Source organism: Echinops telfairi, unplaced genomic scaffold (genome assembly GCF_000313985.2).
Source record: "Echinops telfairi isolate 266 unplaced genomic scaffold, ASM31398v2 ScPeMD7_3533;HRSCAF=4204_0, whole genome shotgun sequence".
In the NCBI taxonomy this organism is placed as follows: domain Eukaryota; kingdom Metazoa; phylum Chordata; class Mammalia; order Afrosoricida; family Tenrecidae; genus Echinops; species Echinops telfairi.
The window spans coordinates 74,295,735-74,312,344 of NW_022107431.1; the positions used below are offsets into that span (position 1 = coordinate 74,295,735).

General features: G+C 41.6%; 1 protein-coding gene across 4 annotated transcripts in view; it reads left to right on the top strand.

The window, feature by feature from the left end:
• Nucleotides 1-52: 52 nt before the first annotated feature.
• The window catches only part of KLHL32 (kelch like family member 32), a 256,480-nt gene continuing 239,922 nt past the window's right edge, over nucleotides 53-16,610 (top strand). For 3 of the 4 annotated variants that reach the window (XM_045294472.1, XM_030886866.2, XM_030886868.2), the window contains exon 1: nucleotides 53-323. The gene's annotated coding sequence lies outside the window, so the exon portion shown is untranslated. The remainder of the gene's footprint in view (nucleotides 324-16,610) is intronic. The other variant, XM_045294473.1, reaches the window with a different exon arrangement.

The following is a 16,610-nucleotide window of genomic DNA, read 5'->3' on the forward strand; positions in this document are numbered from 1 at the left end:
AGGCTCCCGGCTGACGCGGTCGCCTGGGGCAGAGCTCGCCGGACGCGCCGCCAGCGGTGCTGACTGGGGCTCTTTCTTTACTAGGAAACCCGGTTTCCCCGCGGGCGAGTCCGGGAACGCGCAGGTACGCACACAAACACAGAACACATACACACGCGCGCGCGCGCGCGCCAGCGCGCTTGGTCTTCACAACTGCATCCCCAAACCGGCAGAGCGAAGCCACTGCGGTTTCTCGTGAAGCAGAGCCTTTGTGCATCAGGGAGAGCCTGGTGCCTGCGCTGCCGCCTCGGGTACCTCCCCCCGCAGACCGCTCACCCCATCGGGTAAGCCAGTCTCTCTCCTCGGGACCTGTTCGGGGTTGGTGTCTGCAGACGGAGGGAGAGGGTGGGAGGCTGCCGGTGCGCCAAGGGGGGCGAGACCCGGACTTGAAATGTCAGGGGCATGCAAGCCGACCAGCTTCTAGCAGCGTCGTCTAGCGGGAGCAGTTACTACTCTGGTTACTTATTCCACCCTCCTTAGGAGTTGCTCCCTCTCCACTCCCCTTCTCCCCCACACCCCCCAGCCCAAATGCACGGTGCTCCTTGGTTGCCAAGGAGACTTGCTTATACAGCCTTGGGACATCTATTGAAAGATCTGGTTTCTGAAATGTTGCTGTTACTGCTTTTTATTTTTGAAATAAAATTAACCCTGAGGACCCTGGTGGTAATTTGGCATCCGTTCATCTGAATTCAGGAGACGATTTCATTCAACTTCAAGAAAAGAGGTAATTGCACCATGTGATATGCTTAAAAAATGGATTCGTCAAAGGATTTTTTCAACGGATTGTATCTGGAATCATAAGTTATCCCCAATGTTGGTGATCTTAAAAAGATTCCAATTTTAATATCGTCCTCTCGATTTTCACATTGTATTTTGCAGTTCTCTCGTGAATGATTATCTTAACATTTGAAGCTGAAGACGATTTAATCATGGTTCCCCACACAAATATGATCTGTTGTAAACTGACCAGAACAGGCATATATATCTGTGAAATTTTTGTGTAATAAAGCAGCCCTCATGGCTTATATATCTTTGCCCTGAACTGCATCATTATCTACATGCATTGTCTGTACCTCTGCCCATTTCTGAGAAGAGTGTTTACAACTGTCATGATTTTTGGAGATGCACATCTCCTCTAGATACAAATCTCCAAAAAAAGATACGTAGGTCTAGACAAAAACCACGGCACTTGATATAATAGAGATGTAAAACTGGTGCCCTGGTTTCATACCCTAGATTGTAACCTTTTAGTGCTCACATTCAAGTGTACGGAGGAAGGACACACAGAAAGGTTGGTAGACCTTGTTTGCTCTGATGAACTGGCCCCTCTATTGGAGCATTGAGTAAGGGTACATGGAAGTGGTCAGGGCTCTTTTAGCACCCGAGCCCCTAAATCTGAGCTCTCATTTTGCCTCACTTGAACTTAAATCATAACCCTTGACAGTGATTGGCAACCCATTCAATTTACTTGCCCTATTTTCATACCTTCATCAGATTCAGAAATGACCCATTGCTAGTCAATAAATTTTTTTGCTTTCTTCTAGCATTTTTTCATCTCCTGTCTTATTGAAGGAGGTAAGGGGATATATCACATTCTTTTCATTTAAATTCTGAACAGTGTCCTACTGAGTATACTCATATAAGCACCAGGAAGCCAAATAATGACTTAGGTGGGTCAACAAGATTTATGCAAGGTAGTGGGTTGGAACATGATAATGATGACACAGTTTACAGTGCAGTTTACAAAGCACCTTTTGGATATTTCTTCTTAAAATCCTCACAACGTTGTGAGGTCTAGGAATTACTTTGCGTTTAAAGTGGAGAGAAGAAGCGAGACTTCGAGGTTAAAGCATTTGCCCAAGGTCATGGAGTGAATGAAGGAGGATGTCCCCTTTGGATCCAGGCTCTTGGATTGAACGCAGAGACAACTCTGTGTGTCTTCATTTCAGATGTGCACAGGGGTCAGGGACAGAAGAGAAAAGAGTGGAGAGGGCCCCCTTGAGAATTCTAGGAGGTGCAAACCAGTCTACACCGGGCAGCGCCTACTCAGTTGTAGCTGATTGTTATTGACCAGTGCCCCCAAACAGTTTCTTTTTCAAGAAAAAGAACCACTTCCAGATATTTTACGTAAAGTGTCTTTAGCTTTAAAAACTTGAAGGGCTGCAGTAAAAATATCCCCCTGGGCCACTTGCAACCCGTAGCAAACTGTAGAAGATGCAAAGTACATCTTCTGCAGTCTTCATCAGTTCTGAGCTACTGTTGAGCAAAATACTGCGGTGAACGATCGGGAATTATCCAATATTGGTATTAAAATCTGTAAAAGATTGTTCATGTCCCTTCTTTAAGAATCTGGTTAAAAAAAAAAAAAGAATCTGGTTCGAGTTCATTTTGATGTTAGCTCAGCCCACTTATCCATCTGAGAAAATAAAAGAGATGGAGTGCCTCAAAATGGAAATTTTGTTTTTAATCTGGTGAAACTAAAGCATTTATAGATAAAATTCTAAACTCCTTAGCTGCCTTGCCTCCTTTGCCACCCTGGCCCCCTTGGCCACAGGTAGGTGAAACATAAAGAAAAAAATCAGCTTCCTTCCTACTTGTTACTATAGGAAAACGCTGAATAAAGAGTTGGTCAGAAAACATGAATATCTTGAATCCTTCCATCACAGGTTCCTATTAAGGTTTTGGATTATTAGTTAAAATCTCCCCCAGAATACTGCTGGATACCAAAGGAACCAAGACTTTTAATGGAAACTCAGAGGAACAGTCAATTCTGACACTGTGGCTTAGAAAACACTGCTCTTTAAGAAGCAGAATCGTGTGGGTTAAAGAAGCCAGTACCTTGTGAGCAGCTGTCACTTTCTCAGGTTGCTCCTAACGTTACAGAGCAGATGCCAGGGGAGTCCACGGAAGTAGACATGGTGGTCAGAGAGGAGTGTTATTTCTGTTGCTTGGAGATCCAGAGAAGTGTAGTTAAAAAAGTCAAGATTGTAAACAGTGGCTATTAATGGGTCTCTTACTCTAAAGTCATCCTCTGGAATGAAGCTTATTAGTAATTAAGTGCATTTCAATTTTTAATTCATGGAAATATGCTGCAGTTGCAATAGATTTTTATATATGCTGGTGTTAGTTAACACCATTAATCTTGGCTGGGTGCTATTTTCTCCTCCCTCAACGGTTCAGAGGAAACAGGCACTAGGACTCTTGGCAATTTTCACTTCCAGAGCCCCTTTTAAAGGCAGGCTACTTTCCATGTTGTCTTTAAAGGTACCTATATAATGGGCATCTTATTTCTGTTCTATAAATGAAGAATCCAAGACCATATATCATTAAAGCGCTAGATCAATAAAAACAACAGCTGAATTTGAAACCAGGTCCTCATCTCACGTCTCCTTTCCTACTGTCTCTCCTCTCTTGGGAGATACCGACTTGATGGACATAATTGTGATCTGAGGACGTTTTTAATGTAAATGCTACAAGAGAGCTCTATGTTGGAGGGAAATTAGTGCTGGACCTTGGCAGTTGGGTCTGATTACGCTAAATGAAGATCCCTTTTAACTATTGAAAGATGGGAAACTCTGCCAGGGAGTCTGTTGGAAATGTGAGTTGAAGGTAATGCTAGTGATAATGGATATTGGGAGCTAATCTTTGTAATTTGAAGCGATGGCACAAGCTTTGGGTAATATTAGATCTCCAAGATGAAGTTTATCAAGAAGTTGGGGCTGAAAGAGTCTGTAGTTGGGCATAGAAGACAAGTTGTTGAACAGAAGATCAAGAAAGAGGAGTTGTAGACACAGAAGAGACTGAAGAATGCAGCACGGATTCTTCTAAAAGACTGAACTAAGGGCAAGGGGTAAGCCAAGACTCACTGGCGTCTACAACGAATCTGCTCCACAGTAAAGACTCATGAACTATGATGGCATGTCTCTCCTTTTAACAAGCAATATCTGGGACCTAATTTCTTCTCGTAATATCCCTTTCCTAACGAGAGCGTGTGCATAGGTCTTTTACAGAAGTGTCACTGTGGTGGACAAATATGCTACATTTCAACAGTGGGAAAAGAGATTCTGGCAAGTTAGATGTTAGAAGAAGAACAAAAGAGCAAACACATTTTCTCTCCTAGCAGGTTCACAGACTGGGAGGCTAGGGAGGAGCTTGGAGACAGAAATCTTTGAGTTAGATGTACTTTTGGCGAAGCCTCATCCATGTAAGCCTCGTCTGTGCTTAAATCCAGAGGGAAACCTTGGAGATGAATCAGTGTGTTCTACTCTTGATGGTGACTGCGACATGCCAGTGGAGGTTAGACTTGGATTTAAGTTCTAGATCTGCAATGATTGGGCAAGAGAGCTACGTGGAGGAAGGTCGGGCAAAAGCTATCAGGATGTTGGATAAATAGCAGTGTGTCACAGCGAGAATCTAGCACTCAGAGCTCTGACTTGATGGGAATCTATTTTAAAATCAGAGGGATTTTAATTCCCAGCAACGGCAATATAAGCCAATGTGATAGTCTGCTCTTCTCAAGCATATGAGTGAATACTGTAACAAGCCCATCTTTCTCATTAGACTTTTTGATGACAGTGAGGTTGACTGTATCCATATCAGCCAGGGCCCTCCTCCTCCTTCCCTCCTTATGCATAATGAGTTCTCATCGTTTCAGAATCCTTTCCAATTCGGAGAGCAGAACTTGAGAAGGCATCTCAGAACATTTTTTTCCCTTCTTATTGGGAATGAAGCCATGGGACTTATTTTGCTTATCTGGTTTTACTGTTAATAACAGATTATGTCAATCCCAGACTCCTCTTGCTGAGATCTTTCTCTACAAGGTGCTGAGCAGCGGGAAGGATCTAAGTTTTGGGAGGTTTCTTTCACTTGTGCCTTATGTTCATATGCCTATTGCATTGCATAAATCCATATAATTGAACTTGATTTAGACATAGAACACTCCATTTGGGAATTTTTTTTAAGAACTGTGTAGAAGAGAATAACAACTTTGCAAATTTGACTTGGACTCCGTTTAGTTCAACATTTGGCAAAGTGCATTCGAAGTTATATATTTGAATAAAATAGTTACCCCCCTGGCATGGCTGACATTACCAACCTACAAGGACTATTTTTGGATGAAGAAAGAAAGTCTTCGGCTGTTTTCATGGACTGTTGGTATTCTTCTGCATGTTTATTTGAAGCATAATTTATTCTATATTTTGTGCCAGATGACCCAGTTACAATTACTTAGAAGCAGAGCTATTTTTTGTGAGGGTACAACTGGTTTAACATACAGGATATCGATCAACTAAGTACTTCCATGCTGGCTGATTGCTTCAGCAGGAACACGCTCAATGCTAATGGGACAGAGGCTCTAAGAACAGTGCAGGAGGCAGTTTGCAAAATTGTTTACAGCCACAAGTCTGGTGCCTCTTTTGAAGACAGACTTGTGAAGCCTTATCACTTAACATTTTTATTTATAAAATTGTATATGTGAGGCAGCATGGCACAGCTCAAAGAACCTGAGCCTTCAGGCCTAGATTCATTTACACACTGTGAAACTTACTGGCTCTGTGATCGAAAGTCCAGTTACGTAATACCTCTAGATTTCATTTTCCCCACCTACGTGGTGGGCAGCAGGTTTCTGTTACCTAGTTCACAGGGCAATTCTAAGATTTAATAAGATAAACATTAGAAACACCTGCCATAATATCGGATGTGTAATTAAATCCCAGTGTTTAATACTGCTTTGCCTCGGCCTCTCCTTCCCCCTTACCTTTCCCTTCCTCAGAATGAAGGTGGTACACGTTCAATTTCTACACCACATCAAGCCTCAGGGGGGAACTGCCTCCTTTGTATTGTGTAGCTTTGAGAGGTGCAGATACTTGGATGGAGTCTGGGGAGTGGGTGGGAGTTGGGGAACACATCTTTTGGGGTTCATGGAGTTTTCCCTCCTGGGCAGTCCTCCATTTCCCCCCACTTTTCTGCAGCTCCTGGAGCCCCATCCTTGCCAAAGGGAAAAGCGGGAGGGTCAGCTCCCAACTTCATAGGAGGCTGTATTGTAGGGTCACTCGAGTCTCCATCTGTAGAAGCACAAAGCTGCCCTTTACATCCACCAGGGAAATGATGAGCGCAGCAGCAGCACCTGCAGGTATGGACCTCCTCGCTGTTCTGCTAGGTCAGTTTTTCGTTGCCTAATCTTTTCAGACAACTGGGAGATACCCTTCAGGTTGAATTATGTGAATTTCATGAAAAGGTCAAATGCTTCCCAGACTTAAAAGTAAGAACTCTTCAATTTCACTTTCAAGCCAGATAGGATGAAAGTCTTCCCTAAGGGAATCCTCTCTCGTTAAAAAAATGTTTTATTTTTTCTTTGCATCACTGTCTCCCTCCCCCCTCCCTTGCCAAACAACTCCTCGCTCTACCAATGGCAAGAGTGATTTTTCTGCTTTTGAAAATATTTCTTGGATCTAAGATAATGAGAATGAAGATGAGATTTATCTACTCTGGCATTCTTGGGGTCACTCCCACTTCACTATTGGGCTCAAGGGGGGACCAGGATTACTGTAGGAGCTGCTCACAGTGTGCCACACCAAGGACTTTGCTGGCAGGGAGATAGCAAAAAGCCTTTACAGGACCTTAATCAGAACAGGACATTTTAGGATCCATGGACCCAGGGAAGTTTCGTTTTCCTCCAATACTCTGTCCCGAAGGAATCCTGGCAGAAAACGCAGCCCATTCTTGTGCTGAATGTGTTCTGTTTGTACACTGGTACCTTACCCACCTCAAGTGTTTCTTTAAATGCATCGCATGGCAATGAAGAGTTCAGATTTATTTTTAGTAGTTGCTGAGTAACATCAGTCTAGATACCTAAAATAAGTAAGGCTCAGGGAATGGCTAATGCTAAATTTGTGATTGTTTGTTAAAGACAGAATATCCCAGATAATACTAAGCCAGAAAAACTCCCTGCCCTCACGTCAATTCTAAATCATCTGTACATTCCAGTCCTAGTGGCTGCTGAAGCAGTTCTGATCCAGGTGTGTCAGAGTCGAACTGTGCTCCATAGGCTGAATTTTTGGAGGCAGGTGGCCATGGCCTTTCTTCTGAGACATCTCTGGGTGGTCTTATACCTCCAACCTTCTAGTTAGCAGTGGAGATTTCAGCCATTCACACCACCCAGGAACTCTGTGTGTGGATGAACGCAGTGGCTGTACCTGTGGCCTCAGACTTGTGAATATGGCTCAGGATTGGGCCACCTTAACGCATAAGGTTGGCTGTGAGTTCAAGCTGACTAACTGGCACCTAACAACAGTTTTATGTATAGAAGGGGGCTTCAAAAAGTTGATGGAAAATTTCCATTATGGTTTAATTCCACATTTCCATGAACTTTTTAAAGTACTCTTAGAGAAAAATCATCGTGCATATCTCTCACACCTCAGTTACTGACATGGGTAGGTGTCAAGGACTGGGTATTATATAAAATTAGCATTATGTAAAAATGGAAGGTGACCACATCAGATCACAGAATGGAGGATGACGCCTTCATTACATAAATCCAAATAACACCATTCCACAACTGCCAAATCACATCATTGCATAACTGCTGAAACACTGAGAATCACTGCACAGCTAGATGACATGTAACTTTAGCCATCACAGGAGTGCTACTCTCTTCACACCTGCCAGATTTATGTCATGATGTGAAAACATAGCTTTCTCAGTATTGTCATTGAACGTGAAGTGTCAGATACTGAGATAGGGAGTGAGGCCTCGGTGTACATAGAATATGATAGTTAACCTTCACCCCATTGCTGTGGTATAGAGTCTGACTGCTAACAACTCCATGGGACAAAGTAGAACGGCCTCCTAGCGCTTCCACCGCTGTGGTCGTTACAGGAGCTGACTGCCACGTCTTTCTCCCCTGCTGCAGCTCTGGGTTCAAATGCCTCACCTGTCAGTGAGCAGCTGAGCACTTCATCACTGTGCCACAGGGCTACTATGTCTCTGTGTACTGTAAGGTGCACCGTATCTGTGTATAGTAGTTATTGATTGGGGTGAGGTGTGGAATCTAGGGTGAACATTTTGGTGACCAAGAGAACATTAGTGCCATGTGTTGGGTCTGCATGAATTCCACTCATTTGCAGAGGTATAAAATGGAGTCTTACCAACAAAAAACCTACTTTAAATACGAGGATATTAGGTTTATTCTCAACCACTTCTCTGGTGAGAGCTATTCTTTCTCTTTGGAGAATTTAGCTTCCTAATTGGGAACCTGGTGGCGTCAGGGTTATACCTTGGGCAGCTAACTGGGAGGTCAGCCGTTCCAAACCATCAGCCACTCCTCAGGAGAAAGATGAGGCTTTCTACTCCTGCAAAGAGTTTCAGACAGGGCAGTTCTTCCATGACTTACAGGACTGCTGTGAGCTGGAAACGACTTATTGGCAGTGAGGTTTTTTTTAGTTTTCAATTGTAGTAGGACTCTGGTGGTGCAGCAGCTTCCTCCTTGACCCTCTAACTCAAGTTCAACACTTTGAACCCACCACTTGCTCCATGGGAGAAAGAAGAGTCTGGCTGCCCCTGTAAAGTTTCAGAAATTCTAGAAACCAAAAAAGATGTTTGTACCTGTCCTATAGATTTGCTGTGGATTGCAATTGACTCAATGGCAATGGATGGGTAAATCGGGGACATTTGAGTGGAGGTGACTTATTTTGATAGTATCTCTGACTTGTTTTGCTGTTATTGTTAAGTACCATTCTTAGGATCAGTCGTGGTGTAGGTATAAGCATATAACCCTTTGGCTACAAAAAGGTGTATGGTCTTTTCCAGCTTGCCGTCTTGAATTGATATGCCTGCTTTGGCTGGTTGTTTGAAAATCCGCAACCCAAAGAAACACAAGTTTTGGTTTCTTCCTCTAAGAAAAAAAATGTAATTTTTCATAATCTGATTTAATTTGTATATAGTTTATTTTCTTGATTTTGGGGTCAGACTTATTGTTTCTTAGATATATTTGATACCGACTGATGGGGCTTTCTAATTAATGACATGTCATTTGAGAAACTCATTCTCGTGCCTTTCTACACAGCACTCAACTTGGGGTTTTCCTGAAGCTCTGATTTGTGAATCTTCATGTCATGTGTAGGATTTTATGAGATTTCCCCTTTCTAACCTTGTAATATTTCACAAATTGTCACATTTTGATTTCTACATTTAATATTCTTCTATCAGTTTTGCTTACCAGAAATCTTTGATTAAGTATAGAAATTAGGATTTATTAATGGGTTTATACTGGCTTAGTAACATATTCAAAGTGTATAATTGCAAAGAGGTTTGTGAGTATGGGTGGGATTCTTTAGCCAGAACTTTCTCTCTTGTGGGTGAGAAAGGGTTTAATGAGCATGGAATTGGGAGAAAAGTGTTTGAATATATTAGCCTATATATTCCCTCTGGAAACAAGAACATACTTTATCCTATCCAGGGAACCATCTATTTAGGATGGATTGGTTATATACTTATTGCCATTGATTCATTTCCCATGCATCCAGATTACCAAATCCACGACCAATGAGTTGATTCCAACTCACAGGGACTCTATTGGACAGAGCAGAACTGCTCCCCGGGATTTCCAAGGCTGTGCATTTTCACGGGAGCAGACAGCCTCATTTTTTCTCCCCAGTGTGGCTGGTGGGTTTGAACTGCCAACTTTGCAGTTAGCAGTCCATCATCTAATCCACAGCACCACAGGACTCCATCACAACTCACTTCCACTGAGTCAATTTCAGCTCATAGGAAGCCGATCTCACCAGATATTATGAGGGAAGTATGCAATTCCTGAAAGTGCTCAAAGAGCTAAAAACATTGTTTGAACAATTGCTGTAAGTGCCGCAGATTCAGAAAGGGGTTTTTTCAAAGATGAGCATAATATGTCAGAGAAGAGAAGTCACTTAACTATTTTTAATTTATCAAAACACAATGACTATTGTCTAACTGGCTTACCTGTAAAGGAATGGGATCTCACCTCTACAGTGGAAAGATGGTTAAGGTTAATCACATAGCTGATCATGTTCGGATAAAAGCAAAGAATATTGCAAGTGAGAGTGCTAATCAAGAAGCACTATGGAAATATCTTAAATAATAGTTTTGGGTTTTTTGACAGGTATTATTTAATATTTCATCATTAATATTTTAAAACCCTTATAACAACCTAGCTTTGTGTACCCCTTTTATTCTTATTAAGCATTAACTGTCTGAAATAATAAACTATACTTTGGGCATATAATTTTTTTACACTTAAAATGGTCAGTAGAACAGTCAAACAGTTGTTAAATTGCTGGAATCCCACCATTATCCATACCCACCGCCACTGGGTTGATTCTGACGCACAACAACCTAGATGAGGTTTCTAATCCTTAATCCTTAGGGGAACAGACAGCCTCATCTGTCTCCCAAAGACCCAACTGGTGGATTTTAACCATTGGTTTTTAGTTAGCAGTCAGTCATCACTTTGCCATTGTGCCACCAGAGTTCCTGACATCGGAGTTATCTTTATTTTAGACATGTACATTTTAGCATGCAATAAAACCAAGTATGTTTGTTTTGTCGTTTTTTGATTTTAAAGCCTTCCCGACGGTTGTTGTGGGTGCTGTTGAGTCAGTTCTGACTCACGGGGATGCTGTGTGCGATGGAACGAAACTTTGCCCAGTCCTGTGCCGTCCTCGCCAGCGTTGCCATGTTTGAACCCATTGTAGTCACTGTGCCAACGCACTTCCTTGAAGAGCTTCCTCCTTTCTGCTGACCTTGTACTTTACCAGTTCTTCCTGAGGGACTGGGTCCACCTCATCATTCTCCTAACGAGATGCTAGCTATGCACCTTCCAAGACAGAGCGGTTTGTTCTTCTGTCAATCTGTGGTACAGGCGATACTTTTCACCAAAGACTGTCATCAAATGCATCGATTCTTGTTTAGTCTTCCTGCTTCCTCGTGTAGTGCCTGTGTGTTTATGAGGCAGTTGTGGAAAGCATGACTTTGATCAAGCAGACTTTAGTCTTCAAGATGAGAGCTTTGCATTTTTTTAAGTGTTTTTGTGCAGGAGAGTTTTCCAAAGCAATACAATTTTTGTTTTCTTGACTGCTGCTTTTGTGGGCATTGAGTGTGGATCCAACTCAAAGGTAGTAGTCCTTGACAACTTCAGTCTTTTCTCTGTGTTTGTGATATAGCGTATTGGTTTAGTTATATGGGTTTTTGTTTTCTATATGTTGAAGTATCATCCATACTAAAGACTCTATAGCTTTTGATTTTCATTATTAACCATTAGTTATTATGTGCCATTATATAAAACAATCGGAATATGCTATTTCTAACAAGGGTGCATTCTTATGAGTCACTTGATTATAGTAGGTATGTAGTGAACTGCTACAGTATGGTATAGATTATAGTGTAGATTCTTACTGCAGGGATTTGTTAGCAAGGAAGCTACAACTTGGAATTGTAGTTTGTTCTGTATTAGGGGAAGGTTCTGAATGTGCTGTTCAGGTTTTTAGTCAGCTTTTAAATTTGACCACCTGTGGTGAGAGACTAGTCGAAACAGAGTGTGACTTAGTGCACAAGCACTCCTCTTTTATGACACAGTCAACTTCCAAACATTTCATGACATTCCTAGGCTGGGTTTTCTCCAGAAGCAAAACAAGTGAAGCTTATAAAAACAGAGAACTTTATATCAAGGTAATGACTCACACAGTTGTAGATGCTGGCAAGTCTCAAGTCTGTTAGTCAGATGTTGGGTTGGGCATCTTATGACTCACATAGCTGCAGAGGCTAATGAATCCAAAATTGGCAAGCCAGACAGCAGGCGTCCAGCTCAAGAGGCAAATGAATATGAGGTCAGCAGGTAAGACATCAGGCTGCTGGATCTAGTCCAAAGACTTCGAGCTCACATGACAAGCCAGCTGTAGAGTTCAGACCCAGAAAAATGCAAGCAAACTTTTCCAAAACATTCACTTATATTGGAAACAAGCCACCGTTGAGGAGGTAAATTCATGAGGGGATTACACATCTTCATTGCCAAACTACTGAGGATCCTGGCCCAGCTAAATTGACACAAAACTTTAATTATCTCAATGATCCCCTAGTGATCACAATCTCAAGGCATAAAAATATTTAAATATCAGGCATTTTTAAATTAATCATTTTACTGGCGGGCTCTTACAAATCCTATAACAATCCATCATTCAATTGTATTAAGCACACTTTTCCATATGTTGCCATCAATATTCCAAAACGTATTTTTTCTACTTGATCCTTTCTTATCAGCTCCTCTTTTCCCCTTCCCTTCCCCACCTGCCCACCTTCCTGATTCCTTGATCATTTATATATTATTGTTGTTATATCGTGTTTTACACTGTCTGTTGTCTCCCTTCACCCACACTTCTGTTATTCGTCCCCCTGGGGGGTGGGCTATATATCCAACCCTGTGATAGGTTTCCCCTTTCTCCCCCTTTCCCACCTCCCACCCCTGCTCTCACTATCCCCCTACTCTCATTGTAATGTTACTCCCACTACTGTTCTTTAGGGGTTTATCTGTCCTGAATTCCATGTGTCCAGAGCTCTTATCTGTACCAATGTGTGTACTCCGGTCTAGCTGGATTTGTAAGGTAGAACTTTGAGGAGGTATACAACTGTTAAGTATGGGTAGACGGGAAAAAGAAACCTTGCCAGTAGACAGCCTATGAAGTCATAAGTGAATTCAAACATCTACAAAAATGCATGGTGAGTGTGAGGGGGTTTCAGGAAGTTGATAGAAAAATGTAATTTAAAAATAATGAACCATTTCTATAAACCTTTTGAAGCTCCCTGATATTATTTCATTACAATTTTAAGAGATGTGATTTTGAATTGTGTGAGGGTATGAAAGAAGAGTGGCTATCACACTTAAATTATCTCGGGGGTTATTTAGCTGCCATTAAAATGATTACGATGGTTGCTCTGGGATTGAATCGTGTACAAATCAACTTAATCCTTGTTGCAGGAAAGTTTTTAATGCTTAGGGATAGTTTTAAGTTGAAGAAGTTACTTTTTACCTAGAAAATGCTCATTCAAGAACTGAATTGCTTTTTTGAGATACATTTTCCTCCCTAGAAAATCAGGTAAACGTCTCTGTGTGGAATGTTTTGCCGAAGTAGGTGGGGATCTTTTTCCAACTTAAATATCAAGAGAAATTTTAAGAAAGGGAGCAAGCAAATATATACTACTAAGAAGCCATTCTGAGTGAGGCTTGGACAAAGGTGGGTTTTCTAACTGTGAAACTTCATTTATCATTAGTTGGTTTTGAAGCTACTGCCTCATGAGTTGGTTAGCATTTGGTCATTTTGTGAAAATCATCTTTTTTTTCTGGCCATCTGTGCCAAATTATAGGAAGCATTGTCTTTGGGCACAGCTGCTGAGTCTAATGTGCATTTATAACTCTTGTATTAATGATAATGACCACACAGAGTGGCCAAATCTAGTGGCCAAATGTGCAGAATAAATGAGGGAGCCGAACACATTTGTGCAAGTGAAGCAGAAAAATCTGTATGTTACAGTGTGAAATGAGAAACAGTGATATTTATATTTCTTGTCAGGAATTTAACCTTCTCGACTGCTGTCTCTCCACAGTAGCTTTCTCCTGAAGAGCAGCACTGTGTCTCAGGAGAGATTGACCTTGGACTTCAGCACTTCTTTGTATGGCTGCTTGACTTGTGCACTAATGCTGATTAGTTTCATAAGAGGTGGATTTTATGAATGTAGCCCAAGCATGCATTGGGACTTTTAGGGAGAAGTCCTCTGGGATGAACATCTGCCATTTGGTGTAACTGCTTTTTAAAAATTATTATTGTTGTTGTTGTTGGTTAGCTTGCACCCGCTGTCAGAACCTTCCTTTCCAGCTAGATTGAGTACAATGCCATTAGAGTATAATTAAGAAATTATAAGAAAATACATGATTTGGTGGTTCTATAATTAAGGATGTGGGCTAAAGACAGGGCTTTCTACTCTGACAAAGAGTTAGTCTCTGAAACCCATGAGGCAGTTCTACCCTGTCCTGTGGGGTGGGTATGAGTCAGAAACAACTCACTGGCATACAACTAAGGATAAAACGAAGCCTGGGATCCAGGATTGTAAATAGACATTTCTGCATCTTGCATGGCCAAATTAATTTCCCTGAAATACCTCAAGTAATGAATATACTGAAAAGAAGCTTACCCTGTAACAAAGTTGTCCTTAAAAAAGGAGTTATCAAAACGATGTGAAGCAATTCTAGCATGTATTATATAGCCTAGTTAGAAAGTTCCCTACATATGCTTTTTATTATCCCCTGCTGCACACATGCATACACACAATTTGCCTTATCCAGAGCATTCCCATCTTTAGGTGCTCTAGCCCTAAAACTTACATCCAAGCAGTCGGGGGATTCTTTTGTTGGTTCTACTTTCAAAATATATCCAAAATTTGTTTCTCACCACTCTGGTCCCAGTAAACACCATCTATTGATCTGTAGATTTCCAGCTCCTGCCCCCTACCTTCCTACCACATCTAATCTACTTTTCTGAATAAGTTGCCAGAGCGAACCTTGTATAATATAAGTCAGGCCATGCCCCTCTAAGAACCAAGACTCTTTTAGTAGTGCTCTTCAACACCCTTTGAGTCACTTATCCCACCTGTTGTCCTCTACCCTCACCTCTGTACACACCGTCCTTACCCACCCCAGCCTGGGCTTTTTAAGACTCCTTTTCCACCTGAAGTCCGGGGCACACCAGTTCCCCCACTTCCTGGAATGCTCCTCTCCTGTCTAATCCTTGGGCTCATCCCTTCTTTCAGGTCTTTGTTCAAAGGTTACCTTCTTGTTAAGGACCTCTGGTATCATCCTAAAAGCCCTGGCAGCACAGTGGTTTAGGGCTCAGCTGGTAACTAAAAGGTCGGCAGGGCATACCCACCAGGCACTCTGCAGGTGAAAGGTGTGACAATCTACTTTGGCACAGATTGATAGCTTGAAAACCCTGTGCAGGCACTTCGACTCTGTTGTGTATGGTTACTCTGAGATGGAATAAAACCAAAGACAGTGGGTTTAGGTTTTTGGTGTATGATCATCCTGTTTAAAATTGTCACAAATTCATCACTCCCACTCCTTCACTCATAATTCACCTATCCTTTATTGTTTTTTCTTTCCTACAGCTCCTATTTTTTAAAAACAGCTTTATTGAAGGGTAGCTTATATACCATAAAATTAATTCATTATAATATCCACCTAATAACTTTTTAGGAAGGTATGGGAGTCTCTGGATGGAACATACGAGGGGGTACCCCCCAAAACCCGGAAAAAAGCTCCACTGGGCAGAGCTTTTGTAATGTGCATTTTCCACTCTAGGCAAGCATCACACAACTCGCTTAGAGTTAGTGCACCCAGTGGCATCGCTTGGGAAGGTTCTCTCTGGCCACAGTGAATTTTATCGTGAAAGCAGTTTCACTCAAACCTCATTGTTTTGTGATGGCCAATTTAAGAGAACAGTGTGCAGCTATGAAATTTTGTTTCTAACTGGGGCAAAATGCTGCAGAAACTGTTGTGATGTTGAACACAGCTTACAAGGATAGCGCTAGGGGGAAAAGCTCAAATGTACAAGTGTTTTTCTCATTTCGAAAAACATGAGATGTCTATTGATGAGAAACCTCATCTGGCTGTCCATCTAATTTCCTAACGGATGAAAATGTCGACAAAATTTGTGCACTCATGCTCAAAGACTGATGATGGACCATTGAATTGAATAGCTAGGGAAGTTATCTGGAGTATCTTAGAACTCAGTTCAGCGAATTTTAATGAAAGATTTGGGAATGAAAAGGGTCACTGTGAAATTTGTGCCTGGGTTCTGACTGACCAGAAAAAAGAACGTTGAGTGGAAACATGGAAACATGCTGTATTTTGAAAAAACAGCTCTTAAGCTACCCAGACTTTTTCCCCAAGGTCATTACTAGTGACGAAATATGGTGCTATTCTTAGGACCCCCAAAGGAAACATTAATCAAGCCAGTGGAAGACGCCATCATTACCCAAAAAATCTCGTTAAGTGAAATCACCAATCATGACAATGCTCATTTGTTTTTGTTTTTATGTGAGGGGGATAGTGCATTTGGGGTTTGTTCTATGAGGTCAAACTGTTAATCAAGCTTTCTATTTAGCGGTTCTGAAAAGATAGCATAACTGTGCAACAAATAAGGTCTGATTGCCACCACAATGCACCTGCTCATGCAGCCATCTCAGTGTGCCAGTTTTTAGCAAAAAAACAGCATGCCTCTCGCCCCATGCACCTGACTCGGGACCTCGCTCTGTGACTTCTTTTTGTTTCCCAGAATGAAGAGGCACACGAAAGGACAGTGTTTTGACGACTTAGAAGAGGTGAAGGAAAAAACACGAGGGAGGTGCTGTCAGCTATCCATACAGAGGAGTTTTAAAAGATGTTTCCATGAATGGAATAGCAAATTTGACAAATACATTAAGTGTAATGGAGAGTACTTTGAAGGGGATAAGGTTGTTTTGTTAAAAAAAATTAAATACATTGCTTTGAAAAAAAA